We start from the raw sequence: 11,803 nt of genomic DNA on the forward strand, positions 1-11,803 counted from the left end.
ATTTTTAAAAGTTCTACTGCTTATGGTTTTTGTTTGAGTTATGTTATTGTTTTGTTATTACTATAACTAATAACAAAACTATTGCTACTATATTACACTAATGCCTTGCTTGGTAAAAATTTTGGTTTCAAAAGTGAATAAAGGGTGGAGATCTTATCAAGATGTTACTTCAGAAAATCTTCACAATTATTTTGAATATTGAAATAGAAATGTTTACGGGCAATAGCATAATAGGTAGCTACATTAGATATTACATAATTGGATAGAGTATGCTGATGCAGTGGTAATTCAACTTTGACAGGATGCTTCTATTACAAGTGAGGGGTTTTTAGATGAGGCTCAGTGTGAAAAACAGCAAGAACTTATGATAGATTCTGTCATATCTCAATCTCGCCATGTTGAGTTGGAGAGAGAACTTGAGCCATGGGTCCCTGACGAAGATGATCCACAATGCCCTGAATTAGAGAATATTTTGTATGGCCATTGGAATAGGTTGTTCTAACATCTATTTTTTCTCATATTTATTGGTGATATACTGCTATTTCAATGTTGCAAATGATTTTTTCTTTCAAGTAGGGTGCCATTTTTTCTTGTGCTATGGTAGCTCCTTCATCAGAAATCTTTCTCATAATTTTTTACTCAACATGTTAGCTATTGAAGTTCGATGTTGTTTAGTCTTTTGAATTATCTAAACAAGTTTGTTGCACTCTGGATTATTGTCAAAGTGTTGGTTGGTAAACCATATGAATATTTTGAAGCAAAATGAAGTGCAAGACCTTTCTAAAATTTTGTTCTTAATTATATTTCTTTTTTGGAAATTGGGTTTATTGAAGCAACAGCCTATAAATCTCCATGCTATCTCCACCCCACTCCCCTTCCTCTCTATCCAGAAAGGGAAAAAAATTAAAATAAATAAAGAATAAAAAAGTTTCTTTTCGAGGCGTGTTCCATAAATTTATGCATCCTTTTTTTATTATGAAAATTTAAAATTTATTCCTGATATAGTGCTGGTTTTTCCCTGTACATTGTTTTGTTGAGAATGTTTTTCTCTATATATATTTCTCTTTTATACAAATGTTATGGATTGCTTTTGCAGGATCAAGCACAGTCTTTGCATTCAAGTGTTGGTGTGGATTTAAGCAGGTCTGGTTCCTATGATCATGCTGGGCAGCTGGCATCAGAACCACCTTTTAAAAGCTCTTCCGCTACAACCAGTGAAAGCATGTTCCCAATAGAGTAATCATATTCATTTCTTTAGGATTTTTTTTTGGTGCGTGTGTGTGTGGAGGGAGTGGGGAGAAGAATTTTAATTTTTTGATGTACTTTAAAGCAGCACCCGCCTATTTCATAACTAGCTTCTCTTGTCTGAAATTTTAGGATCTTGGATAATCAACTTTGCGAACATGGAGGGAGTGTGAAAGAGTATTCAGAAAAACAGGCTGTGAGTTAAATAGGCTGTGAGAGGTATTATCTATTGTGGCATCCCATGCCTGAATGCCCTTGTATTTGGCATCTGGCATGAAGCAAAAGTAATGGAGATCATATATTATTGTATATAGTGTGCTTGTTTGACATATCTTTTGCTTTTACTTTTATATAGTAGAAGAAAAGAAGTAAAAGGCCTAAGTGTTTTTTTCAATTACGGTTTGGATAGTCTATTTTATTTTATTTATTTTTAAATCACAACAAATATTTTATTATATTTAATTTTATTTTATTAATTAGACTAAGGATAAAATATGTAATCTGGTGTACTAACTTTGGCATGTAACAGGATTCTATACACCGTTAGTATCCTTGTTGCTAACTTGGCACAAGTAGCTGAGCATGGCCACATGCTTATATCGTAGAATTATTGCAATGGCAGTGTTTCTTTTTCTGTAATCCTGTAACTATTTTCCTTTTGACCTTTACATGGAGGATATGAATACTCTTGTTGTCTGTGGTCGCATCAACTGAGTTATTGGTTAAAGTTTTTGTTGTCTTTACCTTTTTTAGGAACAAATGCCTATTGCGGTTAAGTATGCAGGCAAGCCAGACAGAGAAAGAGAACGTCATGGTATATTTCTGATCTTTGAGGCAGTGCCTTTTGAACTCCCTCTTGTAGTTGCATCTAGTCAATTTCTAGGCATCAGATGTCACGTTGGCAACAACTTTTGTCTAGCTCATGTATCTCACATTAATGAACATTTATTAGATCTTATAAAATCAAATCTTTGTGAGGTGCTAAGAGTTTGATGCACAGAGTTATGGACCAATTGGTTATAAAATATTGCTCCAAAAATATTTTTTGGGCTTCCTAATGAATTTACAAACAAGAACTTTATTTATGTTATTTTAAGTAAATGTTTAATGCAGCCTCTACCAACTGGAAGCAGTTCTCGGGAAGTTGCTTACAATATTCCTAGAGCTGCAGTGCCTACAAATCCTCAGATGCCTGAACTTCCAGAATGTGATTGGAGTGAGCATACCTGCCCTGATGGTGGTGTCAGTAACTTTGATGTTCAGGGAACACTGTCGCTGCAGATTCTAAATGCAGAAGATGGGCAAATCCAAGTTCAGGTAATGTAGTCCAAGCTACTTTCTACTTGTAATCCTTGTGATAGTTTAATTTTAAGATGAGATATAATGTATGTGATGACATAGTAGGTAAGCTTAGACCTTGTCTTAATGTGTCATCAGGCTAGGAAACTAGTAATAATGTTTCTTCAGTGAGTCAACAGGAGGCCTCCTGTCTTTGTGTTTGATAATGGACTTCCAAGGTTGTCCTTCAACTGTCCTGCTTTAGTTTGTCTTGTTATAATTGTGCTATGATTGCCAGGATGAATTGATACGCTGAACAGACTAAGAACATCTTAAGTAATTTAGTTGCTGCTGTTGACAATTTATCGTATCTTCGAGCACTGATCTGTAGACTTATCTCAGTTTTTGGTTCAAAGTTTTGATTTTGAATTTTTCTTGCAATCGTTTCATCTGGGTATCAGTATAATTTCGATTTTAGTCACCATAATTGCTTAATATGGTTTTTTTTTCTGGGTTATTGATCTCTTATGTAATTGAAGTTAATTTTATTGCCTCTGAACTTATATTTATGTGAATTTCCATTTATTAATGCAGCATTTTGATTCATATCTTGTAAATGAATTTTCATAATTTAATCCGATAAAAATCAATTTTTTAGTTGGAGTTTATACTGCTTTTATTCATGTTGTTTCTGATAGTTTTTAGTAAATTCTCTTACATGGTTAAATTGTGTCTACTGACTGCATAGTCAATGCATTACTTCATAAGACCACTCAAGATAGTTTTATATGTAGTTAAGGAGTCTAATTAGTTAGCATCAGGATTAGGACTCCTAGTGAGACTAATTAGGCTCTTGGGCTTTCATTAAAATTTTCAACCTTTATTTTTAAACTTGTGCTCTGTAATTGTAAATTTCCTATATATAGGGAGCTTTTCTAACTGGTTTGTTGAATTAATTCGAGTTCTGTAGCTATTAGAAACAATGGTAAAGAATTGTGGGGATTATAGTAACATCTAATTATTGAGACAATATTATTATTTTATAGAAGTAAATATTCAATTAGGTTTAAATTGCATAATTATTATGTTTGTTAAAGGTGTCTTTATTTAAAGTGCAATACCGATAAAATGGATATTTGGAAGACTTTTTGATGTTCCATTTGGCCATTCCTCACTGTTAAATATAGCTGCTAGTATCATGCTTGTTTATTACATCATTTTTTGTGAGTAGTGCCTTTTTCTTGATTTAAATCCTTAATTTGTTTTGGTTAATGATGGCTCTTTATCTATTGTGGTACAGGCTCAAATGCGAGATTTGGCAGGGTTTGTCGAGACAAAAGAACTCTTGTCTCTAAAATCAAATCATCGTATGAATTGGATCGGCTTTGGTTGAGGCTTTTAGAATGGAAGAATGTATTTCACTAATTTTTGTATACATTTCTTGTTTTGTATTTAGTGATAAAGGAATCTGAATTGGACATAAATTATGTTGTAATATGGTTTCTTAAGCCTAGACTAGTAGACTAAATATTGTAATTACATTTGAGTAATTAATAAAAATCTATTTATGTTACTTTATTTGGCTTCAACTTTCATATTTGTTTTCCTAGTTTTGTGTAAGTAAAAAAAGATTATGTTTCTCTAAGTTAATATAACACATGTGTTATACTAAAGTGTAGTATAACACAAAAAAAGTGTTATACTAAAGTGTAGTATAACACAAAAAAAGTGTTACACTAAAGTGTAGGATAACACAAAAAAAGTGTTATACTAAAGTGTAGTATAACACAAAAAAAGAGTTATACTAAAGTGTAGTATAACACAAAAAAAGTGTTATAGTATCGACTATAAATAACATAATTCAACACTTATCTATATATTAAAATAACACAGAAATTGTGTTATCGTTGACAGTACAATAACACATCTGTATAACACTGATAAAGTGTTATGTAAAGTACCCTGACCTACGATAACATAGTCTGTCTTAACACATCAGAAAGTGTTATCGTAGGTTTCGATAACACATTTTTGGTGTTATTAAAAGCATTTTTTCTTGTAGTGTATCGCTATAGTGCTAGCCTTAGGGCACTACAGCGCTAGGCTTGGGAATCTGGGGGCCTGAAGGCTCTGTTTGTAGCGCTGTAGTGCCCAGTTTAGGGCGTTGTAGCACTACCTTGTTCCCAGAAAGGGTTTTTTGGGTTATTTCTTAGGGTTTTTGCCCGGGGTCTTGGGGTTTTATGGGTTGAATTAGGGCTTCCCGAGGGCTTGGGATTGGTCCTGAGGCTAGGTTTTGGAATTGAGGTTTGAAGTTGGCTCTAACTTGTGACTGTGACTAGGTGTACGCTAGGGCTCGAACGGGATCATGCTTGAGGATCGAATTGAACAAAGCTATCGAAATCTGAAGGTAAGAAAACTGCACTCGGTTATGTGTTTGAGGTGGGACTAAGAGCTCCCTACATTTGTATGATGTTATAGATGGTATTATGCCATGGGGCATGTGATAAACAACCTAAGGGTGCCATAAATAATACTTGCGCACTGGTAGCTGAGGATAGCTTAATATTCACTGAACTCAGTTTAAGCGGGTCGGAGTCAGTGGGATAAATAGAGGGTGCGGCCTAAGGGCGTTAACCCTGGTTATCATATGTGAATTGATTATTGATATGAAATGATGTACTTGGTAAGCTGAATACTTGAATAACATGAATGTTTGGACTGTTGAGTACATGTTTATACTGTACGAGTTGTCTGGTTGTTTGCTTGATGATTATGCTCTGTTACTGTGCTTTCTTGCTGGGCCTTGGCTCACGGGTGCTACGTGGTGCAGGTAAAGGCAAAGGCAAGTTGGACCAGTCCTGAGATGGAGAGCTTCGGGGCTGAATGTATATAATGAGCTGATCGGCTGCCACAGCCGAGGAGTGGAACATGGCGAGAAAATCCTAATAGTCTGTTTTTCCTTAGAGTGGCCAATAACTATATTTTAATCCCGAAATTTTGTAAATTGTCTTATAACTTTACTACTTCTGGGATCCCATGTAAAAGCAAATGTTCGATTGCACCTTTATAAACACACATTGTAACGGTCTTGGCTATCCAGGGCATTACAAGTTTCCTTTTAGTTTGGTTGAAGGTGCTAAATGATAGAGATCTCATTTCAGTAATGAATATTAGTTTACTGAAATATCATTTACAAGGAACTAAGTGTTTTAAGGATAAATTATAATGAGGGTAAAACGATATTTTAGTCTCATCTCATTGTAGACCATCGATAGAGGATTTAGTGATAATTATGGTTATAACAATGGACAATTAATAGCGTATCTATATTTGTTATAGAGTGTTCTATGAATTCAAGAGTGCAATTCCGTGTCTTTAGTGGAGTCACGAGGAATTAACAAGTTAGTAAATTTATTCGTTAGATTTATGACAACTTATTGGAGCTTGATTTCATAGGCCCATGGTCCCCACTCTACCTTGGATAAAATCATCTAGATAGTCTCAAATAATTTATTTAATTATCAATTATAATTATCAAAGTTGACCAGGTCAATTTTGGGTAGTTTCACAGAGTTATACAATTTAGAGAAGAAAAGAGAAATTATGGCAGATTTATTAATTAAGATAAATTGGTATCTAAATTAATAAATAAGTTTAAATTATAAATAATTAATTTGATAAAGGATTTAAATAATTATTTAATTAATTAAATCAATAGAAAATAATACAGGCCTTGATTTTAAGTCCAACTGACCTATAATCAAATGGGAAATTTCACGGGCCTAAAGCCCATGATTATTTCGACCTAGGGCAGTTCATTGGCTATTATTTTATTGAAATTTTTAATTAAATTAATGACCTAATTGAGTCTATAAAAGGAATGTTAAGACAGAAGTCAAAACATAAGTTCAGATTTCAGAAACACAAGTTTCTGAAAGGTTTTAGATTCTCTCTAAACATAAGTCATTTTCTAAGCCTTATTGTTCTTCTCTCTTCTTCTCTCTGTATCTATCTCATGTGTTGAGAATTGTCCACCGTAGTCTAGGTGATTCTAAGGATACTTTTGAAGACTATAAAGAAAATTGAAGATTTGTTCAGTTTCTTGGTAATAGTCTGCGACATAAAGGATACAAGGGTTAGAGAAACTGAAGGAAGAACTCATTCATTCCACTACGTATAATGTATGTATTCTTATCATTATTTCTCTTTGAATTAAATTTTAGAAACATGTTCTACGTATAAGTTTTCCCAACACGTTACACTGTGTATTTTAAATAGTGCTAAACTTGCTAAACGAGTCATTTGTCCATAATCGTGTAGTTAAACTTGATTAACGGTTTAGGTTTAAAAATGTTGCTCAAAGATTACAAATGTCTCACTAAAATGTTTATTGTATACATGGGATCCCAAAATACATTTGAAATGTTAATTATAATATAAGAGTTACAACCAGCCAACCTAAGCGGCAAAATAGGGTTTAACCCTAGTTCCTCTTTAAACCCTTGGTTGTGGTGGTCGAGCTACCACATATGTACACATCGTAATTGAAGCTCTCAAACTCAAGGATTGTCCAACTTTCTTTTCCCTTTGCCTGCACCACATAGCACCCATGAGCTGAGGCTCAACAAGAAAACTTAAACATACTCATAAGCAGTTAATAACATGTTACCAAATCATAATAAGCATGCCTAGCAGTAATAACCCTACTCATGCATGCATACAGGTACACATAAATGATTATGGAATCATTATGGGGCTTCCAGCCCAAATTAGATGACCATGGAGTCAACTTGGGGTCCTCTGCTCTGAATAGATAACCATAGAGTCAACCCAAGGTCATCTGCCCTGAATAGATGACCATAGAGTCAACCTGGGGTCCTCTGCCCTGAATAGATGACCATAGAGTCAACCTAGGGTCTTTTGACCTTGTCCTCTGTATAACTTGCTTTGGAGCTGATCTAGCGTACTCAGTGCTAAGTTTTCTCCGACCAATAGATCGGTCAAGCATATGATGCGCTTCTGGTTAGCCTAATTCATATGGACCAGTGCTCCACACTATTGCCATGCTTGAATAATAAGTCAATGCCTTACGACCAGCACTCAACATGCTAATATCATCCTTGACTAATAAGTCAATGCTTTACGACCAGCACTCCCTATGCTAATGTCGTCCTTGACTAATAAGTCAATGCTCGGATTTAGGACTAATACGTCAATGCTTTACAACTAGCACTCACCGTGCTAATGTCGTCCTTGACTAATAAGTCAATGCTAGGATATATAACTAATAAGTCACCCCGGGCCCCATTAACCTATCCTTTATCTAACAAACTTTGAAGCTGATCTAGCATACCTGGCACTGAGTTTTCCCCGACCAATAGGTGTGTCAAGCGTATGATGCGCTTCTGGTTAAGCATAACCATAACGACCAGCGCTCAGTGGTTTATTTCGTCCTTGACTAATAAGTCAAGCCTTTCTCAATAAGATAATGCAAACAAGCATATATGATATGTCAAATATCTAGATACAAAGCATTCAACATGCTTAATCAATAATCATAAGCATAATCATAATCGTGCACATACTCAGGCGTCCATGCCCTATTCATGTTCCTGTTCAACAATTCGAAATCACAAGCATAATAATAATCATGCACATTTATAGAGACTCAAGCTCTGATCAATTCTATATTAAACATTTAGGCCATGCCATAATCACATGTATCATATACTGGGTCCAGTTTTCTAACCTTTAGTCCTAGCACAGGTTACCAATAAACGACCCTCTTGCACGATCTCGGTTCTGAATCCCTAGCGACAACCTAGTGACAACCATAATATAGAATCTTGTCAATAACGAGTAATCACAGGCTTCCAAACCAAGTCCTAGCCTCTGGGACGTTGAATCCTACCAAACTAGGTAGTAAGATCGACCCCGAGTCCTTAGTTTTTTATTCCCATCACTAAAAACCCATTTTGGCCATTTCTGCCCTTTTGGGTCATGGCCCCAAAAACCTGAGCCGCGACCTATTCAAGAACAGGGACTAAACCCTCTTTGTCTGTGCTGTGGGCAGCGGCCCAAAGTGCCCAACAACCAATTCTTCCTTTTTTTTCAAGTCTGGGCCGCGACACACAAGAAAAGGGTCGCAGCCCAACCACGAACTCAGCCAAGAACTTCGTTTTTCCCATTTTACATCCTTCCAAAAACCTATCCAAACATATCCAAATCTCAAAAAAAAAGTTTCAAATAATCCCAATGGTCAAAAACCATGAAAACCCAAGCTTCAAATCATTCAAAAACTCCTTGGAACGTAAAATCCAATTTTAAAATTTAAGAAACTTTAGGAAATTGAAACTCAGAAATTCAAAGCTTAAATTACCTTTGATTATGTCGTTTCTCGCTAAATCCCCCGACTAATAAGCTTCTAATCTTTCCTAGAATCGCTATGACTCAATCCTTGCTTGAATCTGAGTCCTAAAACTCGAGATTCCTTCGAAAATGAGAACAAATGTCAAAAAGGGATAACAGAAGAGAGAGAGAGAGAACATATTGAACGTTCTTTTTATGTTTCTGACAGGTTACTTCGAGCTTAAGTAACCTCAAGAAAATCTCAATGCTTGGGGTCCCAAAAACGCCCCCAAGGGTAAAAAAGTCAAAATTCCCAGAATGTCCTCCTGATCTCACTAACTCCCAATATATCATCAAATAATCATTCCCATTACCCAATAACTATGTAATGTACTAAATACCCAATATACCCCTTAATTCTCATCGAGTCAAGTATGGGTCCCGTTGTGACTTTCCCACTAGCTTGCTCCCTAGGATCGTCTTGTGCCGAGTAACCCAAATATATCCACATAATAATGTGGTCCCACAAATATATCACATATATGCCAAATATACCCATAACAGGCCAAATTATGAAAATTTCCCTTTTAATTAGAAATGAGCCCATATGCATATTTAATACACCCAAACATACATATCAAGTCATATTATAATATAACTCACATACTCACATAATGATACCCAAATATATCACATAATCACATAATTTCATAATTTTCCATCATGGCCCCCCAATCAAGGCCCTAAGACTTATTAGGTAATTTGGGACGTACAGAACTTCCCCATTATTGATGAACCCTTATGGTTTGTACCATATTGTAACGATCCGACTTAAAATCCATTAATTCACTAAATACTCCATATTTAAGTAAATTAATGTTTTCATGAATCTCTTTAATAAAAACAAAAGTTTTATTGAAATAAACATCAATTAACACCTTTTACAAAACATGCAACTCAAGATCTTGATATTTAAAATAAATCATGTTTTACATGCACGATGTAAGTAAAAATACACTTTTCAAACACAACATAAACCAAAGGTTAAAAAACTTTACAACAATAATACATAAGTAGCAACCCCTTGACCCCCAAGTCAACCAATCACGACATGCACACATCTAATTGAGTCAGCTCTAACTTATCGCCCCATCAACTACACTTATACTTTTACCTGCAACACAAAGTATCCGTGACCTAATGCCCAACAAGAATAGCTATGTAGGTCATAACCCCCAAAGCCCAAATAGAAAACATAAAACATAAACTAATTCAAACTATTACAACCTAATTCATATAATACTCATAATCCATACCTTAACATATATATAGAGTTCAATAATAATTCATATCGCATCACATCATTCTCATAACATAACTTAACATAACATAACATAGCATACCATAACATATCATAACTAATTCATAATCATATCGTACCACATCATCTCATCATATAATTGTAACATGTATTTCTGATATCATACCAGTCATAAACCAGTGCTAATCTGGTCAAGTGTGCAACTAAGCACGACAAACGTAAGCATGCATTTTATCATAATATAAGCATGAAATTTTATCGTAATGTAAACATGCATTTATATAATATAAGCATGTTATGCAAGCATACAACAACCAAACAACATAAGCAAGTGTTGCCAGTATTAATGTAATCATACAACATACATAAACATGCAACATTCAATATTCAATAAGTCATAACATACATGACAAAATCATAACTGTAACCATACATATACATAATTAAATCACCAATACATAATTATTGTGCCTTCTATTCACACCATTACCGTGACTACTCTTTTGACCTGAATTCTAGCAATTTAGTTGATAAGACAACCCAAGTGTGATTCTGATCAAGCGTCTCTAGCCAAACCTAAACAAAATCGATTAATACCAAGCTTAGTTCATAATTTCGATTCCAAACTAATAACAGCTAAACTTGGGTTAGGATCTAGGACTGTATTTCTTTTCACCATCTTTCTAACCATAAAAGAACGTCCAAATCTGACATCGGGGTCAAAAGTTATAGTCAAAATACGAAACCCAAAAAAATTATAACCAAAAATGTATTTGAGTTGCAGCACCATCCCAAAAGGGTTGCGGCGCTACCAAAGTCAGAGAGCATTTCAGGCCTAAATGAGATGCATTTGCGCCACGTGCGCCACTATAAAAAAAACCCAGAAATCTTCGCAATTTTTCAACCATTTCGACCCCAAACATCCCAAAATACTAGGAGACTCAATACTTTGCACCAAAACAACTACCCTAGCATGTTATAACCCTTGGAACCCAGATAGTAGCAAACCTAAACCTTTAATAAACATTCATAATCCCAAAAACAATTAAATCCATCTTACAACATCAAAACCTAGATCTATCATAACTTTAGTAACAAAGTTTAAGGAGTTCACCTTACAAATTCTCAAGTTAGATCTTCAATGCCATGCTCTCATAGTGCGATCCTTAGTCCACCCACTTACAAAATCCACACTCTCCTTTGGATCTCAAAGCCTTAAGAATTTCAAATCAAGAACACGAAGGATGTTCTTGGTCTGTTACTCTATCGTGTAATGTAAAATGAAAAGTGCTTGCCTATCATAAGAATTCTATACCTAATTCCCATTATTACTTTTATTTCTGATAATTAATTGTATAAATCCAATTTACCATGCTATCCCCACTTTCTATTTTTCCATGATAATTAATTAAGTCCATTGAGGTAATTTGCATTAAAACTAATAGTTTCAACTCCTTTTAATTACACTTTCTACCATAAAACTCACAATTCTACTTTAACCCCTATAACTCAACTACTATCACACTTTGGCCCATAATACTTGAAGAAACACATGTGTGTGGATTGCCTCACAAAAAACAGAAAATAAACATACACCATAAATCATGCATA

Source organism: Humulus lupulus, chromosome 6 (assembly GCF_963169125.1).
Source record: "Humulus lupulus chromosome 6, drHumLupu1.1, whole genome shotgun sequence".
NCBI lineage: Eukaryota > Viridiplantae > Streptophyta > Magnoliopsida > Rosales > Cannabaceae > Humulus > Humulus lupulus.